Source organism: Symsagittifera roscoffensis, chromosome 2, assembly GCF_963678635.1.
Source record: "Symsagittifera roscoffensis chromosome 2, txSymRosc1.1, whole genome shotgun sequence".
Classification (NCBI taxonomy): domain Eukaryota; kingdom Metazoa; phylum Xenacoelomorpha; order Acoela; family Convolutidae; genus Symsagittifera; species Symsagittifera roscoffensis.
In genome coordinates, this window is record NC_087063.1 from 78,956,738 (window position 1) to 78,976,638 (window position 19,901).

The following is a 19,901-nucleotide window of genomic DNA, read 5'->3' on the forward strand; positions in this document are numbered from 1 at the left end:
ACATTTATGGTCTTGGAAGTTTCGAATAACTGTCCATTTGTTTTTGGTCTTGGGATCTGCAGACAACTGCTCAACCATTTTGGACCTTGGAAATTTAAAAAAACTGCCAAACACTTTTTCAAATCAGTCTTGGGAAGTTCAAATAATTGGCCAACGCTTTTCGTCATGTGAAGTTCAAACAACTGCTCAACACTTTTTTTCTTGGGAAGATCAAACAACTACCCAACTTTTTTGGTCTTGGGAAAGTCAAACAAGTGCTCAACTGATATTCGTCTCGGGAAATTGAGACACCAGCTCAACAGATTTGGTTTACGGAATTTTAATTAACTGCCCAACTTTTTTGTCTTGGGAAGTTAAACAACTATGCAACTTCTTTTGGTCTTAGAAAGTTCGAAAAAAAGCCCAACTGTTTTTCGTCTCAGCATTTTGAGAGAACTGCTCAACAGTTTTATTCCTGGGAAATTCAAATCACTGCTGAATACTTTTTTAATTCAGTCTTTGAAAGTCAAACAAAAGCTCAACGGTTTTGGTCTTGGGAAGAAGAAAAAACTGCCCAGCGGTTCCGGTTATGAATAACTGTCACTAAAAATGTCTCGGTTTGAGGATTCCAGCCAAGTTCTCAGATTTAGTGGCGTTATCTGGGGGTCCGCCACCCAGCTATCAGGCTATTTTTGAATGTAAACGAAAGCTTTTGAAAATTCGTTTGGTTGATGGCCTAAAAAAGATAACAAGATAGTTAGCCCTTAAGCAGATCAGAAAATTAACTGGCGAGGTTGAAAATCAGTCAATTGGCGAGGTTGAAAGGTAACTGACGTCAGCCAGTCGTCAATAGGGACTTCTTCTACGCTCCGTCACTGTGTATTTTTCGTGCCAATGTTATAACTTATAGTAATTACTTGAGGTCCCAACTCTTTTTCATAGCGTTCGCCTGTTATAGGTGTTTAAAGACCTAGCTATGGCGGTGTATCTATTTCTCCCTAGAGTGTAGGATTTTTCGTTAGTAGTTTCTAACTGTAAGGATCCTATAGATACGAACCGCGAACTGATGAGACTTAGTGAACGACTGTTACTCATCTGGGGATACTGAGACCCAGCCAGGAGCTTATTATTCCTGCATATAACTAGATGTAGTGAAAGAATTTTTTGACATAACTTTCATAGAGACGGTGAAAAACACACAAAGTTTCATCTTGACGCTAGCCAGCCGTTATAGTGTTAAGTCTTACTTTCTGTCTTGATTAATGTTCCGGGAGGTTGCTACATTTCCTTCGCTTTACCTATCATATATTTAACTGCGGGCTACCAGCTTTCTTAATTTTCATTTCGCCACTCCTATGTTTTTTCAAACTACTTGTGAATGTTTAACAAAAGATTTTTTTTTTAACATTTAAGCTCTTTCGTATATTGCAATGGTTAAGAATTTTTGTGATTTTCCAGTTCAAAGTTAGTGGTTATTTTACCGACTTCAAAATAAGCAGCCGAATAGTGCGATGCTGCCAGGAATCCCCAAGATTGCAAAATTGGCCTCTAGTTTTGAATGCCCAAATTATTTTTTTGTGCGAGATACGACGAATTCTGTGATGTTTCAAAAAAACTGAGAAAACTCCATTTACAAAACAATTTATAAAACTTGAAGGTCCTTAGGCTGTAGTTGGGTTTATTCGGAATACTCTCAAAGATTGCAATTGTTGCCTCCAAATATGACGGCGCAAATCCTTGTAGTTTTTATAACATTCGCCTGGAGGTACATATCAACGGAAATTAAAGCTAGATTGTAAAACGACGGGATAGCGTCTAAACACAGCTCTATATGCTTTTAACGGTCTCTGTCAAAGACAGTTCTTTGTATGGTCCCTTTAACATTGGGTGAACAGAAACGTTACTGTTTCCGGTTTCGGCCAGAACGCTCAGATTAATTCAATTACATGCAAAAATAGTGAGCTCATGGCTTGGGTCTCAGTATCCCCAGACCACGAGGTCTTTCCTAAAAACAGGGCTACTACTTATTTATTTTATTAATACCGTTTTTGTTCAGTAGAAAAAAATCATCATTCCCATTGGAGATCGATCAACCATTTCCCTCAACTCCTAGCTTCTCATTCTCATGGTATTAATTAAATTCAACTCAAGACATACCGGGAAGCTAAATATTGTTAAAAAAACGAGTTACAGTTCTTCTCCCGAGACCCTTCCGGATTCATGAATCCGGACAAAGAGCTGTCTTGCTTCTTTCCGGAAGGCTGGTTGCTACGTTCCAACACCTTTCCTGGTTCCCGGGATTCGCTTTGTCCCGGGAGACCTTCTGGTCGGATGTCACAGTTCGAGATACGAGGTTTTTTGTGATTTTTTTCAAAAAATTTTCAGATAATTCATAATAAACTTTTTGTTCAAATTAGAAAATTCCTAACCCAGTTATTGGGTGCTGTCAGGGTTTTCTCAGTGGTTTCAAATCTTGCGTCCATATTCGACTGCTTAAGCAAATCTTGCGTCTTTATGCGACTGCTTAATTGCTTTTAGTTTCCGAGATGCGACGTTTTTTTTCGTTTTTCAAAAGTTTCCTAAGAACTTAGTTACAAAAAAACTATAAAATTTTGAACGTTTTACTTGATAAAGAGACGACCCAATTGCAGCGTATACACATGTGTCGCAAATTTTGCCTTTAGTTATGAATGCTCAAATCCTTTTTTCCGAGATATGAAAAACTTATTAGCATACAACGAGGTGTCGCCGATCTTGCGTCTAAATTCCTAAACCTATCGCAGGGTGCCCTCGGGTTACTATCAGTGGCCTTCAAATTTCTACTAAGGTCCATCATTTTTCACGCTTTTATAGTTTTTCAAATTTGCAAGAAAATAAATCTTCTTATTGAAATTTGAAATTACCAACACTGTAATTCGGTGCTGTCAAAGTACACTAAAAGGTTGCAGATCTTGTTTCCAATATATGCGGTTTATCATGGGTTGTCAAAAAATCAAAGCACCGGAGGTGCGTTGCTCGCTTTTTTAAATCTGTAATATTCGCTCGGAAGTACATACCGATGGAAAACAAAGCTAGGTCATAAAACGACTGGCTAGCGTCTAAACACTGCTTCACATGCTTTTAACTGTCTATACATATGTCAGTTGAATGTGTGGTCCATTAACATCAGGTCTCACAGAGTCGTTCCTTTTTAAGGCTGTCGGCCAGATTGCGCAAATTTACTTAGTTATTTGCAAAAATAGCTCATGGCTGGGTCTCAGTATCCCCAGACTACGAGGTAACTCCTAAGAACAGGGCTACTACTTGTTATCATATTACTATTGTTTTTGTTCAGTTGATAAAATTCACCATATCCATCGGAGATGGATCAACCTTTTCCCTCAACCCCTAGCTTCTCATATTCTGAAAAATAAAATAGATAATAATTAAATTCAACTCAAGACATTCGCGGAAGCTAAAAGTTGTTTAAAACTAAGTTTCAGTCTTTTCCCAAGAGCCTTCCGGATTCTTGAATGCGTTCGAAGAGCTGCCTTGTTGTTGATTGGGAGCGGCAGTAAAATCCTCCCATTACCCCTCCGAATTCTTGGGAACTGCTCCGTAACGATTGTAGCTGTACACTCAATACAGTTCGGCTATTCTCGACCGTAATTCAATATATTTAACATTCGCCCGGAGGTACATATCGACGGAAAATAAAACTAAGCTATAAAACGACTGGCCAGCTTCTAAACAAAGCTCTACGTGCTTTTTACCGTCTCTACCAAAGCCAGTTCTTTTGGTGGTTTTCCTAACATCGGGTCGACAAAAACGTTACTGTTCTCCGGCTTCGACCAGAACGCTGAAATCAACTTAAATACTTGCAAAATTAGTGAACTCATGGCTGGGTCTCAGTATCCCCAGACCACGAGGTCACTCCTAAAAACAGGGCTATTTGTTATATTACTATTGTTTTTGTTCAGTAGATAAAAATCATCATCTCCATCGAAGATGATGGATCAACCCTTTCCCTCAACTCCTAGCTTCTCATTATCTGAAAATGATTCGAGATGTTACTAAAATTCATTTCAGGGCATGAACAGGAAGCTAAAAGTTCGTATAAAATAGTTTGAGTTCAGGTCTCGAGGCCCCTCCGGATTCTGGAATCCGGTGACATAACGTTCTTATCTCCCTTCCGGAAGGCTGGACTCACCGTCCCAACACCCTTCACTGTTTGCGTGAATTGCTCTGTAACGATTGTAGCGACACAATCGTTACAACCCGGAGCGGTCTCTGATAATTTCCAGTTGTAATTTGCTATTTCTCGTAGTTGTTTCTATCGCAAGTATTCTTGTTGTGTTTTTCTTCCGATTTACTTCTAAAAATGGCCGTTTCGACGTTTCTCAGAAGTGTGACGTCGCTTTTCGAATTTTTAAAAATTAAAACTTCCAGAATCTACCGACGTTCACGATTCGTCTAATCGTTTAAATAAAAAAAAAACAAAAAAAAACACTTTATTTGCACATCGAAATTAGTTTCAATACACAAGTGTATGTCAAATGTTTTCTGTTTTTTTTCTATCAGTTCATAAAACTATTATAACACCATTTGATATACAGAGTTACAATAACAATGAAAAAAACAAAATCTTTTACAATTATCGATGATTACTTTTCACCTGAGAGCTTCAAGGTGGTTTAAATATAAATGTTATTATAAAAACTTGAAGCTTTTCCATGAAACTTTACCAGGAGTTGCCACAGAGGGGTCTTCTTTAAATAATAATAAATAATAATTCTTGAATTTTATCTTTGCTTTTCTGTATATTACTATGTCTTTAAAGTTGACTTTATCATCTGTTAGTTTGTTCCAGATTATGACGGACTTTTTCAAGAAGGAATTTTCTATGTTTGCCCGTTGTATCTGTCGCCGAAATATAATTTTCTGTTTCTTTTATTAGTATCTATTTGGTGGTTATCATACTCAATGTTATAATAGGCTGGCAATAATTGATGTTTTTTTTCCAAAAGTGACATTATATTTTATAGTCCAGAAACATTGTTACTGGTAATATATTGTGTTTTAGCTTCAAGTCTGAAGATGAGTCGTATTTTGCACGATCGCAGCAAGTTTTTACTGCCCAGCTTAACTGTTTTTCCAGAGATATCATTAGGTTAGCGGATATTCCACTTAAAAGAATTGCTGGGTAATGCAAATGACTGATTACCAGTGCATGCATAATCAAGAGTCTTGTTTTACTGGCAATGGCTTTTTGATTGATTGAAGTGTTTTTATTCCGCATGCCATTTTCCTGAGAATATTTTTCATTTCATCTTGGAATGTGAGAAACTGATCTAAAACTACTCCTAGAAGTTTAACATTGGTTTTTTCCTCAATTATTTTGTCATCTAGAGTTATAGTAATTTTTTCATCCTTTTTCCTTGAATGTTTTTTGCTGAAAACGATGCATTCTGTTTTTTTTGCATTCAATATTTTGACAACAGACTGCAATTGGCTTTGAGTGCTTCAATAGTTTTTTGTGGATTGTTATTTTCACAGAATAGTAAAGTATCATCCGCATTTTCAACTATTTTACATGTTTTATCAATTTGTTTGTTGAGATCATTAATGTAGAGATTGAATATTAGAGGGCCAAGGACAGTGCCCTGTGGGACACCCTGCTCAAGTGCAATCCAATCGGATTCGATGTTGTTAACAATTGTTTTCTGGCTTCGTTTGGTGATAAAGGAATTGATCATTTCTATAGCTTCTTCGGAAAAGTTTAACACTTTTAATTTCTGTTTAAGATAAGTATGATCAACAGAATCAAATGCTTTAGAGAGATCCAGCAAGGAACATGCTACAGTTATGTTGTTGTCTATTGCTTTTCTGAATGCTTCAGTGCAATAAAGAATAGCGTCGATTGTTGAATATGATGTTCTGAACCCAAATTGGGTATTACTTAGTAATTTTTGGGATATCAGATATTCGTTGATTTATTTATATAACAATTTTTCAAAAATTTTTGAGAGAGACCCAGTTATAGAGATAGGCCTATAATTTTGTGGTAATTCTGGATCTTCTTTTTTGTATATTGGTGTGATAATTGCTTTTTTGAGCTTGCAAGGATATGTCTTGTTTTTCAAAAACTCATTGTATAGAAATGTCAGATGTGTGTATATTTCATTGCAGCCATCCTTCAATGCCCAGGCTGGAGTTTTGGATGGACCTGGTGCCTTTTGACAATTTAAATTAAGTATTTCTTTTTACATTCAGCTGATGTGATGAATCGGAATGAAAATTTATTATTATTTCGAATTTTGCATGTAGAAGTTGGTGAACTTGCCCTGATTTTTGAATTTTTTTCATAAAAGCATCCAAGAGTTGAGAACTTGTAATTTAGCAAGTTCGCCATCTATAAATTATTGGTTATGAAATTGCCGAACGAGTTTCTAAGTAATGGAATGAAGTTGGAAGATTTTTTTTGAGTTTCTTGTATCGTTTATTATACTCCATTTTTCGCGTTCGCTTTTTTTCGAGTTAAACAGTTGGGATATAAATTTATCATGTTCGTAGTTTACCTTTGGTTTGTCGTTGCGAATGAAAATAGTCTTCTGTGGGGCACATTCTTTAATGGTGTCAGCAATGTTAGATGTGAAGATGTCGAGCATTATTTCGGGATTATTATTGCTATAGAAACTTCTCCAATTTATAGCTGATAGTTTTTGTTTGAACTTGTAATTGGAGTAATTGGATTTGTCATATATTTTACGTTTGATTGATCTTACATTGTTGTTCAGCTTAAGTTCTGTAATGAATGCTGTTGCTTGGTGGTCGGTCTTAATTGGTGGTGTGAATACTATTGAATTATTTGTTAGATCTTTTATGTCTAGGTTGGTGATAATATAGTCAATTAGTGCTTTTGAGTGAGTAGGTGTTAATTTGTTAGTGACGTACAGATTATATGGTATTAGGATTGTATCTAAAGATTGTTTGTCGTCTTCGGTGAGATAGTTGAGATTGTAATCTCCTAGTAAAATTAGGTTTGAATTAAATGACTGTGCATGGTCAATTGATTTGGCTAGATCTTCTAAGAAGTCTGTTTTGTTATTTCTATTAGGATTGTAGGCTAAGTTTAATAGAGTGGTTCTATCATTTTTGTTGAGTCCGGCTTTAAATTCTATCCAGATGCTATCATATTTTTTGTGCATGTTGTTTGAGTCATGTCTTACTTTTGGGTTTAACTTTTTCGGAACCAGCAACATGACCCCTCCACCCTTCAATGTTTTACTTGATTCATAAGTTCTATCACATCAGAACAATTTATGTTTGTCATTGTCTATGGCCGATAGTTTATCGTCATTTGTATCATTGAACCATGTCTCGGAAAATCCGAAAATTGTATTATCATTAAAAGTTTTGATTAGTTGTTGAACGCTTTCTAGCTAAACTTCTACAATTAAGATGTAGTACTTTTAAGTTATTGTTGTAGTTTCCCAGTTTTTTCTTTATTTGACTGAATTCCATGAAGGCTCCTGGATTTGGGTGGATATCCCCTGATGTTAGGAGGTTTTATGAGGGGACCTTTCTTGTTTTTTATAAGTCTCGCTTGTGTTTTTTATAAAATAATTGTAACAGAAATAGCTTATATTATTAAGTATAGTGCAATAATGTTTGTTCGAGTATATTGTGGCAACCAATGGAAAAAGATACTTTCCTTTTCTTTTATTCAGTAGCTCATAAGCTACAAATTGATCGCTTTCGCAGAAGCTTATGACAGATATGCTACTTAAGGCAAAAAGTAACAGCATATCGCTTTTTAGAACAATTATAGTTAAACTTACACATAACAATCGTTTATCAAAGAGATAGTCTTAACTAGCATAACTTAATAATGAAAACCTTGCGAGTAGTTATATGACTGCTGGTTACTATTCAGGTTATGGTTATAATTACTATCACAGCCCCATGAGTTGTTGTTGAAATTATTTTGACCAGTTTGTCGGCCATGACCAATTTGTTGGCCATATGGGTGCATGCGATCATTATTATAGGGTCTATTGGTAGACCTATAAACATTTTTTTGTTGATAATTGAAAGCGATTTTTGGTTGGAATTTGCTTTTCCAGCATAATCAGGGGCTGGTTTTACCCTCGGGAGTTTACTTGAGTGTTTGAACACGTATGAGCCGAGGCAATTGCGCAAGAATGCTATACCTAATTCATCGTTCAGGTGTATAGTGTCAAAATAAAAACTCTGATAGCTCTCCAAGCTTTGATGTTTGAGTTTAGATTTAGCACCTCAAATCCCGTTATCGAACCATACATTTCGTTCAGAAAACGATTATAATGATCAATCTTGTCATTAGCATCATCATTATTAAGTATTGGTGGTATTTCGCTAATAACAATCGAATCTGGTAAAAGTTTTGCAGTTATTAAAGCGATAAGTTCTTCATATTTAGCGCTAAATTCATCAATCGTTGAGTAAATTTTTTTTAAGATGGAGTTTGTCCCATCTTGGATTATCACACTGCATTAAATAACAATGCTAATCTGTTAAAACCGTCAATCTTCCAGGTCAGCAAGTATGAATACAAATCTGCATTTTCGTACATTCTGGTCGAATGTCACAATAGTTGTTATTTTTTTCTTACTGTCGAGAATCGTTGTTGTTTCTATTAGCGAGAATTGCTCTTCTTATTCCGACCAGCGAAACTCGTTGTTATGGTTTTCGCGTTTTTGAAGTCACTGCGAAATTTCAAGGTCGTGACGTGTCAATATTTTCAAACGAATTATTAAAAATTACTTCGTCACCATTAATCGACCTCTCCCAATTCGTTAAATTGAACGATGGACACTGTTAATTCGTCGAAACTGATAATTTTCTCACTCGGCTGCTGCTAATTAAGTTTCGTTGTTGACATGCATTTCGGCCGCCATTCTGGTCAAATGTCACAATCCCTCCCTGTTCATGAAATTCCAAGGTGCTTTGGCTGGCGAACTGATAAAGGTGTTGTATAGTAACTTTGTGCCAGTCGGTCATATTTGGAGGTTTGACCTTGAGAGAGACAAAAAAAAACACTTGATTTAGGAGAGAAATTTAATTTTTCAAAATTTCGAATGGAGCATGTCATGCACGATTTTCTCGCGATAACTGAAAATCAGAAAAAAGAGAAGTCAGAACAATCGAGTAACAATCGCGGGAAAGTTGCTAAATAAAACGGTGGGAAATTGCTATTCGCAATTTCTGTCATAATAGAACAAGAGTAGAGCTGTCCCATCTAAAACAGAGACGAGAGCATTCCCACGAACTGGATTGTTGTGACTGGAGTACTATTATTAACTGGACCAGAGTGAACCTTCGGTGGAAAGGTGGACAGCTAGAGTGTCCCAATGGTTCACGAGAACTTACAGTCTAGAGTAAAAACTTGTTCTTATTATTAAAACTGACTAACGTTAAACTCATTTTACTTACTTTATTAATTCTTGAGTTGCTTACCGACTTATTTACTTCCTGGTTCTTGAGCGTGCTACAATGTGAGTACTTAATTTAAATTCCTAGAGTGTGTTTTATAATGGTCATGTTGAGGTAAGGCGAGTTTTAGGTTGATCCATCTGAAATGGATCAAGGTTCCACTGTCTAATAAAAAGTAACTTAACGGATTGTTCCAACCCGGTTTTTAACGGCGTTCATGTATTTTGGGTATCTAGAGACCTAAGTATGGGGACGTATCTAATTCTAGAGTGGGGGATATTTTAGTAGTAGCCTTTAAGCTGTAACGGGTCGTAGTCTCATGTCACAAACGAACCGAACTGGCTCCGACCGTTCTTGAGGTAGAAAAACACAAGAGATGGTGTCCCTGACCCTTGAGCCAGTGGTTATAGGGCCTATTTTTCTTAAACCTCATGTGTGACTGCAGTAGACGAATGTTACACTTTGGTTTTAATGATCATTTCTGACCGTCTGATTTATCTATTTGATCAGCTGTCAGCCGTTTTTAAGCAACCGTCTTTTTTTACAGATCGCTCTGCTATGAACATGCTTTTTGCGTTGACAATTATACAAGGTGAGTTCATCCAATTGTGCCTCTTTATGCATAAAAAGATACTCCAGAAAGCGGAGCGCATTTACAAAACCTATTTTGTAAAGTTTACGATTGGTTTTGCCAGACATTCAACCCTAGGGTAAAAAACAGATTGAGGCTTGCTGCTGTTGACATTTTCAATCGATTTCAGAATAAAATATTTTTGTTGAACCGATCGAACGAAGTGTTTAGGAGTGTGGTTGGTTTCGCTTTGTGAGAAGGTAATGGTAAAATGGATGTCGTTCTGCATGTGTGAGTTGGTGTTTATTTATTGAGAATGAAATAGAGTGAGTGCGCGCTGTAGTTTAAATTATATCACGAGGTTGTACCACAAGGTCAGCGTTTAAGTTAATCTCACTGCCAATGCGAATACGGGCGACTATTGTCGAACGAAACTTGTTTTCTCGAAGAGTAGTTCGTACTTCATATTTGAGTTGTACAATTGATTATATACAACAATTTTTTTACGAATCACTTTCTAGGGGAAGCTAAAAGAAAAGAACCCTTTTCCCGGATTTCCATGGGAAAAGAATCCAGGAAAGTCGGAAGCGCCTGGAAACTACAGTGTGTCTCTCCGAAATACAAACAGAGTCTGTATCAAGGCTCACTTCACGATGACATTCGATATTGAGTATTTTGCGCGCAATCCAGCTACGAATAGGGTAATTGTTTAATATTTGCAGTATTTTCCTCGGATGCAGCAACTTTTTCTATATATATTTTTTCAATTAAAATTTTAGATGCCCCTGTTTTATATTAGATGCTCTGGTTCTTCTTTTCAACTGAGCCTGCACAATCAATTAAGATGATCCAATTCAGATTCAGTTATACATTTGTTCACACTTGCGAAGCGAGTGTTTTAGTACGAACCTTCTTTTTACCAACCTAAGTCGGTTGTACCGTGATAGCTTTTTAAGAAAACTCGAGAAAATTTCCTGGTACGCTCTCCGAACGAGGCTTAGCTAACCGAGTAAAGGGGGGCAACTAGGGGGACAAAAACACGAGCAAAAAAGACAAAAAGCAAAACAAAAACCAAAAAAGAATAGAAAAAGGAACAAAAACCATAAAACGAAAAAAAGACAGTGACTTTGACACCAGATTAGTTGGATCAAACCTTTATATTAATTAAATAGTATACCCATACTGTTTTACAAGTTCGATCGTTTCGATCAACCTAGCAATTTAAACCAGTAAACTGAATAAAGTGCCCGAAGTGGGGCGTTGTCAAGGGTTTTCAGATAGCTTGGAACTTAGCTGGACCAATAGGAGACTTGACTGGAAGAGGTGACCAGCCGAGTGGGAAAGTGGTTCAGGGACACTTGAGCTGAACCAATAGGAGACTTGACTGGAAGAGGTGACCAGCCGAGTGGGAAAGTGGTTCAGGGACACTTGAGCTGAACCAATAGGAGACTGGACTGGAACAGGTGACCAGTCGAGTGGGAAAGCAGCCAAGAAGGATTTGGCAATTCTCGAGTTCTCAAGTTGGGCAGAACGGGTATCGTTAAAATCCACATTACATTATAGGAGATAAGTGTAAAATAGGATAGGCGACATCCCCCGGTTTTGAGGAACGTTTTTACTTGAGCAGGCCTGGAGACAGGTCTACGGTTTTCTCTTGAGAGGTTTAGCACCCGGCGCTTAAGGTAATTTTAGGCTTAAGAAGGGGGGCTAAAAAGGGGGGAGGTTAGAAGGGGGGCTGGTTAAGTTAGAGGTTGGCGGTTGTAAATTGTAAAAAGGGGGAAATTAGAGTAACTAATTAGTCGACATCGTTGACTTAGTTACATTAGAAATTAACACGCGTTGGTAATATTAGGTGGATATCGAAATTTGAACTCGAGTTAAGGAAGGTACCCTGGTCGGATTGGTAGGGGGGAAGGGACATAGACAGTTTTTGTAATACCCCATAAGATCGCTAGCAGGGGGGAAGGAAACGCGTGGCAATTAGGTGCAAGACATTTTTCGGATAGAAGGTAGACATTTGTCACCTTTGAATTTTAGGTGGGCTCATCTTTCTGTTTTTATTACTTTTTCTTGCTTAGATTTTTGTTGCATTTTGGTGAGGATTTGTGTTAAAATTTTGTACGAACAGGTGATCACAAGATACCTGCGCACAGGTTTTGGCCTCAAGTTACTTGGAACATTGAAATAGAGGTAGCCAAAAAGAGAAATAAGAAAAAGGGGGGTCAGCATTTGGCTTTTAAGAGAGGATTTTGGGAAAATTTTACTAGAGCTTGAGTGGTGGTACAAGGTACGGCGAATCAAGAAGTCCCCATAACGAAGAGGGAAAAAGTCCCACCACCCAGACACTTGTCAACAGTCTTGGGACAGTGCCGAAGAAGTCTTAGGACAGAGCAGTCTTGGGACAGTACAGTCTTGGGACAGTGGCCTTGGGACAGGGTCTTGGGACAGGGTCTTGGGACAAGGTCTTGGGACAAGGTCTTGGGACAAGGGTCTTGGGACAGGGTCTTGGGACAGGGTCTTGGGACAAGGTCTTGGGACAGGGTCTTGGGACAAGGTCTTGGGACAGGGTCTTGGGACAGGGTCTTGGGACAAGGTCTTGGGACAAGGTCTTGGGACAGGGTCTTGGGACAGGGTCTTGGGCCAAGGTCTTGGGACAAGGGTCTTGGGACAGGGTCTTGGGACAGGGTCTTGGGACAAGGTCTTGGGACAGGGACTTGGGACAAGGTCTTGGGACAAGGTCTTGGGACAAGGTCTTGGGACGGGGTCTTGGGACAAGGTCTTGGGACAGGGTCTTGGGACAAGGGTCTAGGAACAGGGTCTTGGGACAGTAGTCTTGGGACACTAGTCTTGGGACACTAGTCTTGGGACACTAATCTTGGGACAATAGTCTTGGGACAGTAGTCTTGGGACACTAGCCTTGGGACAGTAGTCTTAGACAAGAGTCTTGGGACACGGCCGGAAAGTACTGGGACGGTACCGAACAGTCTTGGGACAGGAGAAAGAAGCCTGGGACGGTACAAAGAAGAGTAGGGACGGCAATTGGAAGTCTTGGGACAGTGTAAAAAATTGAAGTAAAATTACAAGAAGTGTTTTAAGACAGAATTAAGGTAGAACAAGACTAATTGGAACCAGGTACGGTTGAGACCACAAATAAGGAAAGTTTCTCGAAAAGTTAATAAAGAGAACTGAAACAAGGTTTTCACCACGTTGTATATATTTTTTTTTTCTCTTCCTTCCCGAAAGATTTTATTCTTAGAATAGGATTGTGTATATAGTAAAACTGTAAATAAAAGCAATTGTAAATAGAAATAATGAGGCAGAGCAGGGTACCGGTAGCTGAAAAAAGACCTACCGAAGCAAAGTATAATTCGTCGCTACGCAAAACAACATCAATGGGCCCAAAGATAACAAAGAAGAACTTTTCAGTTAACATGGTCAGCACAAGGAGTACAGCGGAGAGAGCAAGAGAGGGCATGGAAGGGGAACGAGTAGAACCCACCATCGAGATTGATCTAGAGACACCTGATCAAAGTGTTGATGAAACAAGGAAAATAGCGACGGAGTCAACTCCAATGCCCAATGCAGAAGAACCAAACTCGAAACCCATAGAATTCTCACCAATAGACAACGTGGAAGATGCAATAGGCAACACCGAAGAAACGGTGAAAGAAGACTCTCAAGTAAAAAAGACATCTTTTACAGAAAGGTTGGCGATGATGGTCGGAATAAAAACGAAAGAGAACGTGACTGAAGAACCAAAAGCTGAAAGAGCACAAACATTTGGAACAGTAAGCACGAAGACGACAGAAGCCAATCCGAGAGAGGAACAAACTAGAGCAGAAGCGACGGCCGAAGAAAGACCGACGGCTGACCATGAAGAGGCTACTCTTGAGCTAGGTGACTTGATGGCGAAACTGAATCAGATCGACAAAAAGCTGAAGCACAGCGAAGAGGACAGAGAAGTGATAAGAAAAGAATTAAGATACAACAAAAACGAGTATCTGGATAGTTATTTTAACCTGGCCAAGGCAACAGAAGAGAGACTCAAGGAAATGTCAGATAATATAGAAACCACCAATGAAGAACGAGATAAGAACATCAAAAAAGATTTGCAACAGTTAAAAAACCGATATGATGATGTCAACAGCCAATTAGGTAGCCTGGAAAAGAGAATGGACACAATGAGCAAAAATCAGGCCGAGAGTTCGTGTGCAATACAGGCGAAATTGGATGCAATCTTGAGTAATTCTACCTCACAAGAAAGACCGGCAGCGGATCGCGCGCAAGGCACCAGAGTTGACTTTGTGGAACCACAAAGGAACAAACGGCAATCGACACCGTTGCCCTTAACCCGGGATACGGTGAGCATAGCACCAACAGCTGCTAAAACAATAATGAAGAATGGAATGTCAAGTACAACGACTGGTCCGGGGGACTCAACAGCTAACAGCAACGCAGGTCCGGATGCTATGACATGGGCAAACACTTGGGAGATGATGAACAGGACTCTAGAGGCCTTCGCCACGAGGAACACTAACTCGAGCGATAGGAGAGATGGGAAATCAAGAAAAACATTCAAGAAGCCAAAAGAATTCAAAGACGACTCAGATGGATGCATTGACACGTGGGTGGAAGTGATGAGATTACATCTAGAGCAAGACAACTTGAACGATGAAAGACAAGCATGCACAGCCATACTCAGCAATTTAGAAGGCACAGCATTAAAATGCGTGGTTGCGAAGAAAGAAGAAGAACGCGATACCGCGGACAAGATCTTCGAGATATTGCTGAATCGATTCGGGTCAGGCATGAAGGGTCACCAAGCGATGATGCGATTTGAAAAGAGAAGGCAGAGGGACGACGAGTCAATAGATCGGTTCCTAGATGATCTCGAGAGCTTGAGAAGAAGGAGTGACCCAGAGGAGTCGACAAACAGAAGAAACTTTAGCATTGCCTCGAAGTTCATTGATGGGGTGAAAAGTGACGACTTAAGGACAATGTTAGCAACATACTACACATTGTCGAAAGACAGCGCACCAACCCCAGAAGAAATGAGACAGAAATCAAGGGAATACATGCTGATGAAACCCAAGAAATACTCGTATTCAGAAAACAGGAACACGCAAGGGGGAAGTCAACCGCAGAGGTCGTCATGGTACAAACCTAGAGATGACATGGACAAGCGCAGATCATGCGCGAACTGCGGGTCGGCGGATCACCACGTGGCTGACTGCACAACATACAAACAAGGCATGAAGAGTCTAGGATATGCACCAGATGAGGAGGACATGAGCCAGATGGAGGAACACGAGTACTATAGTGGCTTAATCATCAAGATAGGCACAAGATGCTTCTTCTGTAACCAGGAGGGGCACTTCCGAATGGATTGTCCCTTGTTCTGGGAAGCGGTCAAGGACCAGAGTCACCCTAAACATAAGTTGGCATTAGCGGCGGTGCAGAATCAGCGGAACAGGCAAAACGAATTTGAATCGAGGAACTTAGGAGCACCAAGCACGGAATTGCCGACGAAGACAGTGAAAGCTGTATCACATGTTAATGATGCCATAGAATCCGCGGCAGGGAACTCTCTAGAGATAAATTATGAGAAAGCGGCGACGGAAGCAATTGCCAAAGTGAAACAGGACCTGGCTGCGAAAGAAATAGAGCAACGACTAAAGCTGGAGATAGAAAGACAGAATTTTAACGAAGCATTAACTGGATCGAACCAAGCACCAGAAGCTGTACCGGGCTCAACAAAGACCGGGAATTGTAACACTGTAAAAATGATTACGGGAAAGCCATTCGGCATATCGAGAATCGGGGCTAGAATAATGTCGATAATCACAGTGGGCGGCCACGAGGTAACCAGAAACTTGAGCGAACCGAGTGACCAGACAGTAATGCATATTGATGTGTACGCAGATTACTTGAGTCGTATAAGCCCAAAAACGACTTCTAGAGCGCTGAGAGCACTACTCACGAGAGGGGGCAGCAAGTCGGTACGTGTTGATAACAGGTATACTGAAGCTTATGGTACACACGAGGTGATGCTAAATATAGATGGGATTAACATCTACACCAAGACGATGATAACATGTGACGAAGACCTAATTGGGCAAATCTACGTAGGGAAAGAAGAGTTGAAAGTGAGATCGATTGGACACTGCGCCATGCTTGAAGAAGATGCAATGCACATCGGAACAGAGGCAGATGTGACAGGGCACGTGCTAGATATAAGTGGCAAAAAGACTCAGTTGCGTGGGTTGCTTGACACGGGAGCAGTCTTGAGCGTTATACCAATCGAAACTTGGGAGAAGATGGGCTTTGACAAAGGTGACTTGATAGACTCGAGAATACGGCTGTCAGCTGCAAACAAAGGGGCCCTACGGGTGCTGGGCAGGACGCCGATAATAGCCCTCAATTTGGGGGAACGTAACCTGTGGATGAGCTTTATCGTGGTAGAAAACCTAGATGAATCTGACCGATTCATTTTGGGCAGAGACTTCATCAGGAATTTCGACGTAACGATTGATTTAAATAACGCAATGTTCAGGATACGGAACCCGGATAGGAGGTACGCAATCAAACCGGTAATTTTAATAATGGTAAATGAAAACAAAGCACCGGTATTCTTGAGTAGGAGGGTGAGGCTAAAAGCTAATGAAGCGGCAATCGTAAGTTTGAGGATGAAAAATTACAATGAACTAAGTGACAACAAGCAAGTGTGCATAGTTCCGAATCCTAATAGTCAAAGTGCTGCTGTTTTAGGAAGATCATTTTCGATAACGAAGAGCGGCCTCTGCGTCAGTGTCTTGTTAAATACCCTTGATATACCGATCACGATACAGAGAGGGAGGAAACTGGGATATGCTTTACCGGTTAAAACTCGATATGAAACAATTGAGAACTCAAAACAAAATGAAGTTGTTGATTGTCCCAATCACAGGGACAAAATTTGTATCTTGAGACGATTGCAGAAAATAAAAGATTCTTCAGGTCTTATTAAATAACTTAAGTCAGAAACGGATGATGGTCTTTCGAGCTGTTCGAACTTTCCAGAGCGACCCACACTAGATGAAATGCAAAATGAAAAACCGGTTCTGCCGGAGATTGAACATTTGAGGGGCAAACTGAAAGATGAACAGCTCGAAGCCATCAAGGACGTACTAGAGCGGAACGAGGATGTTTTTTCGAGGCATAAGGCGGATATCGGGTGTTGCAATTTCGTTGAGCATGAAATAGAACTTGAGGAAAACGCGGTACCACACAGGGAGGGGGCGAGGCGCATGACCCCACACAAATCGGACGCGTGTAGAAAAGAGATCGAGACGTTACTAGAGTATGACATGATAGAACCATCCAAGTCACCGTGGGCGTGTGGAGTAGTGATGGCCAAAAAGAAAGGCGACCAGTTGAGGTTTTGTTGTGACTTTCGATACCTGAACTCCGTCACGGTGAAGGATGCCTATCCCATACCTAGGATTGATGAGAGCCTCTCGAAGTTAGGTGATGCAAAATTTTTTACGACTCTTGATTTAGGCTCAGCCTTTTGGCAAGTACCACTAAGGAAGCAGGACAGGGACAAGACAGGGTTTGCCTGCGAGTTGGGTCTGTTTCAATGGAAACGGATGCCGTTTGGACTTTGCAATGCCACAGCCACGTTTCAGCGGTTGATGGCACACCCGCTGATAGGCGTAACGAAGAAGTATGGCAACCTGGTAATGTGCTACGTGGATGACGTGGTAATAGCGACGCCAACACTGGAAGACCACATTGAGAGTCTAGACGAAGTGTTTGCATGCATGAAGAGGTCGGGGCTAAAGTGTAAACCATCAAAGTGCGAGATACTCAAGGACTCAATAAAATACTTGGGCAGGATGGTAGACAAGCACGGCATCAGACCTGATACGGACGCCGTGGAAGCAGTCCTGACCTGGAAATCACCGAAGACAGAGCACCAGTTGATGAGCTTCCTGGGTTTCGCTAACTATTATAGAGAGTTCATCAAAGGCTATGCAGACAAGGTATACCCGATGCAACAATTAATGAGACACAAGGGCAAGAAGTTCACGTGGAACAACGCAGCAGAAGAGTCATTCCAGAGGATAAAGAAAGAGCTATGTGAGGCACCAGTACTGGGTATGCCGACTGAGAAAGGGATGTACGTGCTGGACACGGATGCGTCGGTAGTCGCGATTTCTGGGATTCTCCACCAAGAACAAGAATGGAATGGGAAGACAGTCTTGAGACCAATAGCATACGGGAGCAAAGTCCTGAGTGACACGGAAATGAAGTACGGAGCACCGAAAGCTGAGATGTTCGCGGTGGTTACCTTTGTCGAGAAATACAGGGCATACTTGGGCAGTGAACCATTCAAGTTGCGAGTCGACAACAGAGCACTGAGCTGGCTGAAAACGTACTCAATGGACCAAAGTTACATTGGGAGGTGGATAGTTCGCCTGGACGGATACAACATGATAATTGAGCATAGAATGCGAGATAAACATCAGAATGCCGACAGCTTGAGTAAGAAGACGGAGTTCTATGAGAGACAAGAGCAAAGAGAAGCAGACAGACCTGAAATCAAAGATGGCTTCTCATTCATGGACAAGGAAACGTACGACAGTCTTCCACTCACGAGATGGTTGGACAAGTCAGGCAAACCGATAGAAGATCATCCTGAATTGCCTAAAGAGCCTCCAGAGAAGACCATCTTGAGGAAGAGCAAGAGGATTCCGATTGAGATTATACTCAAGTCGAAGATCGTGAAGGAGACGCTCAAGGCAAAAGGCTATGATCTTAACCAGGTGGAAGCAGGAACTGCACAGATAGATGATGACTTAATGAGGTTGCTCGAGAAACTATCAGATGATAAGCCCGTGATCCAGGAGAAGGGTACAGAGAAACCGGAATTCACTATACTTCGGAGAAAAGAGACAGTGAACGATACTGACTCATCAAGAGGAAGCGTCACTGACAGCAAAGATGTCGTGCGGTCACTAGTTGACAAAATCCCCGAAGACATTCTGGAGCAGACCAGGGTTAGGAAAAAGAAAGTGACGTTCAAGGAAGATACTGAACACCTGGGACCAGGTCAAGAGTCCGGGGAGTGTTCCAGGTTCACGGAAAAAGGAACCTGAGAAGGAAAATTGTCCGGGGAGCGTGAAGGATGGGATGAAGACTCGGATGAGAGCAGCGAAAACCAGGACAGTCTGTGCATGATACTGGCGGAAGAGAAGACAAGGCACCACGACAGGGAGTTACAGACGGATCCATCATCAGGAACGTACAATCTGGAGATACAGGAGATACGAGGTGGTGAGGAACTTGAGAGAATTGCGGTTTCAAGGAAGCCATACAGAGAACTATCATGCAACTCAAACGTCAGAACAAATCTGGTGCCAGAAGATGATATGAAAATCGTGAAAAGGATGATATGCGTGAAGCTGAGTGATGACATCCACAAACCTGGTGAGATGAATGGACAGATCATGGCGCTAAAGGAGCATGTCAAGGCAAGATATAGGCTGTCAGACCTAATAAGAGCCCAAAAGAATGACAAAATGACAAGTAACCTCTCCAAATGGATCCAGTCGGGGGTCAAGGAGAAGGGGGAACTCGAGGAAGACAGCTACAAGATCTTGAGCCAGTTCTACAAAGAGAAAAAAGACTTACTCTACCACACAGCTGATGGGGTGGTAGCATGCAAGAGGAAAGATGAGGAGAAGATATTACACAAACACAACCTCATCATACTGCCACAGTTGTATCAAACGGAGGTGCTTTTCAGATCGCACGACCAGATGGGCCACCAGGGGATAGACAAAGTACAACAAAGGATACTTCACAGGTTTGATTGGCCAGGAATGAGAAAAGCTTGCGGGAGATGGGTGAATGC

General features: G+C 40.7%; 1 long non-coding RNA gene across 1 annotated transcript; it reads left to right on the forward strand.

The window, feature by feature from the left end:
- The first annotated feature begins 9,947 nt into the window (after positions 1-9,947).
- LOC134840594 (uncharacterized) lies at positions 9,948-10,691 on the forward strand. The gene is made up of 3 exons (XR_010162429.1): positions 9,948-10,024; positions 10,235-10,263; positions 10,525-10,691. It is a non-coding gene; the product is annotated as an uncharacterized LOC134840594 (long non-coding RNA).
- The last annotated feature ends 9,210 nt before the right edge of the window (positions 10,692-19,901 follow it).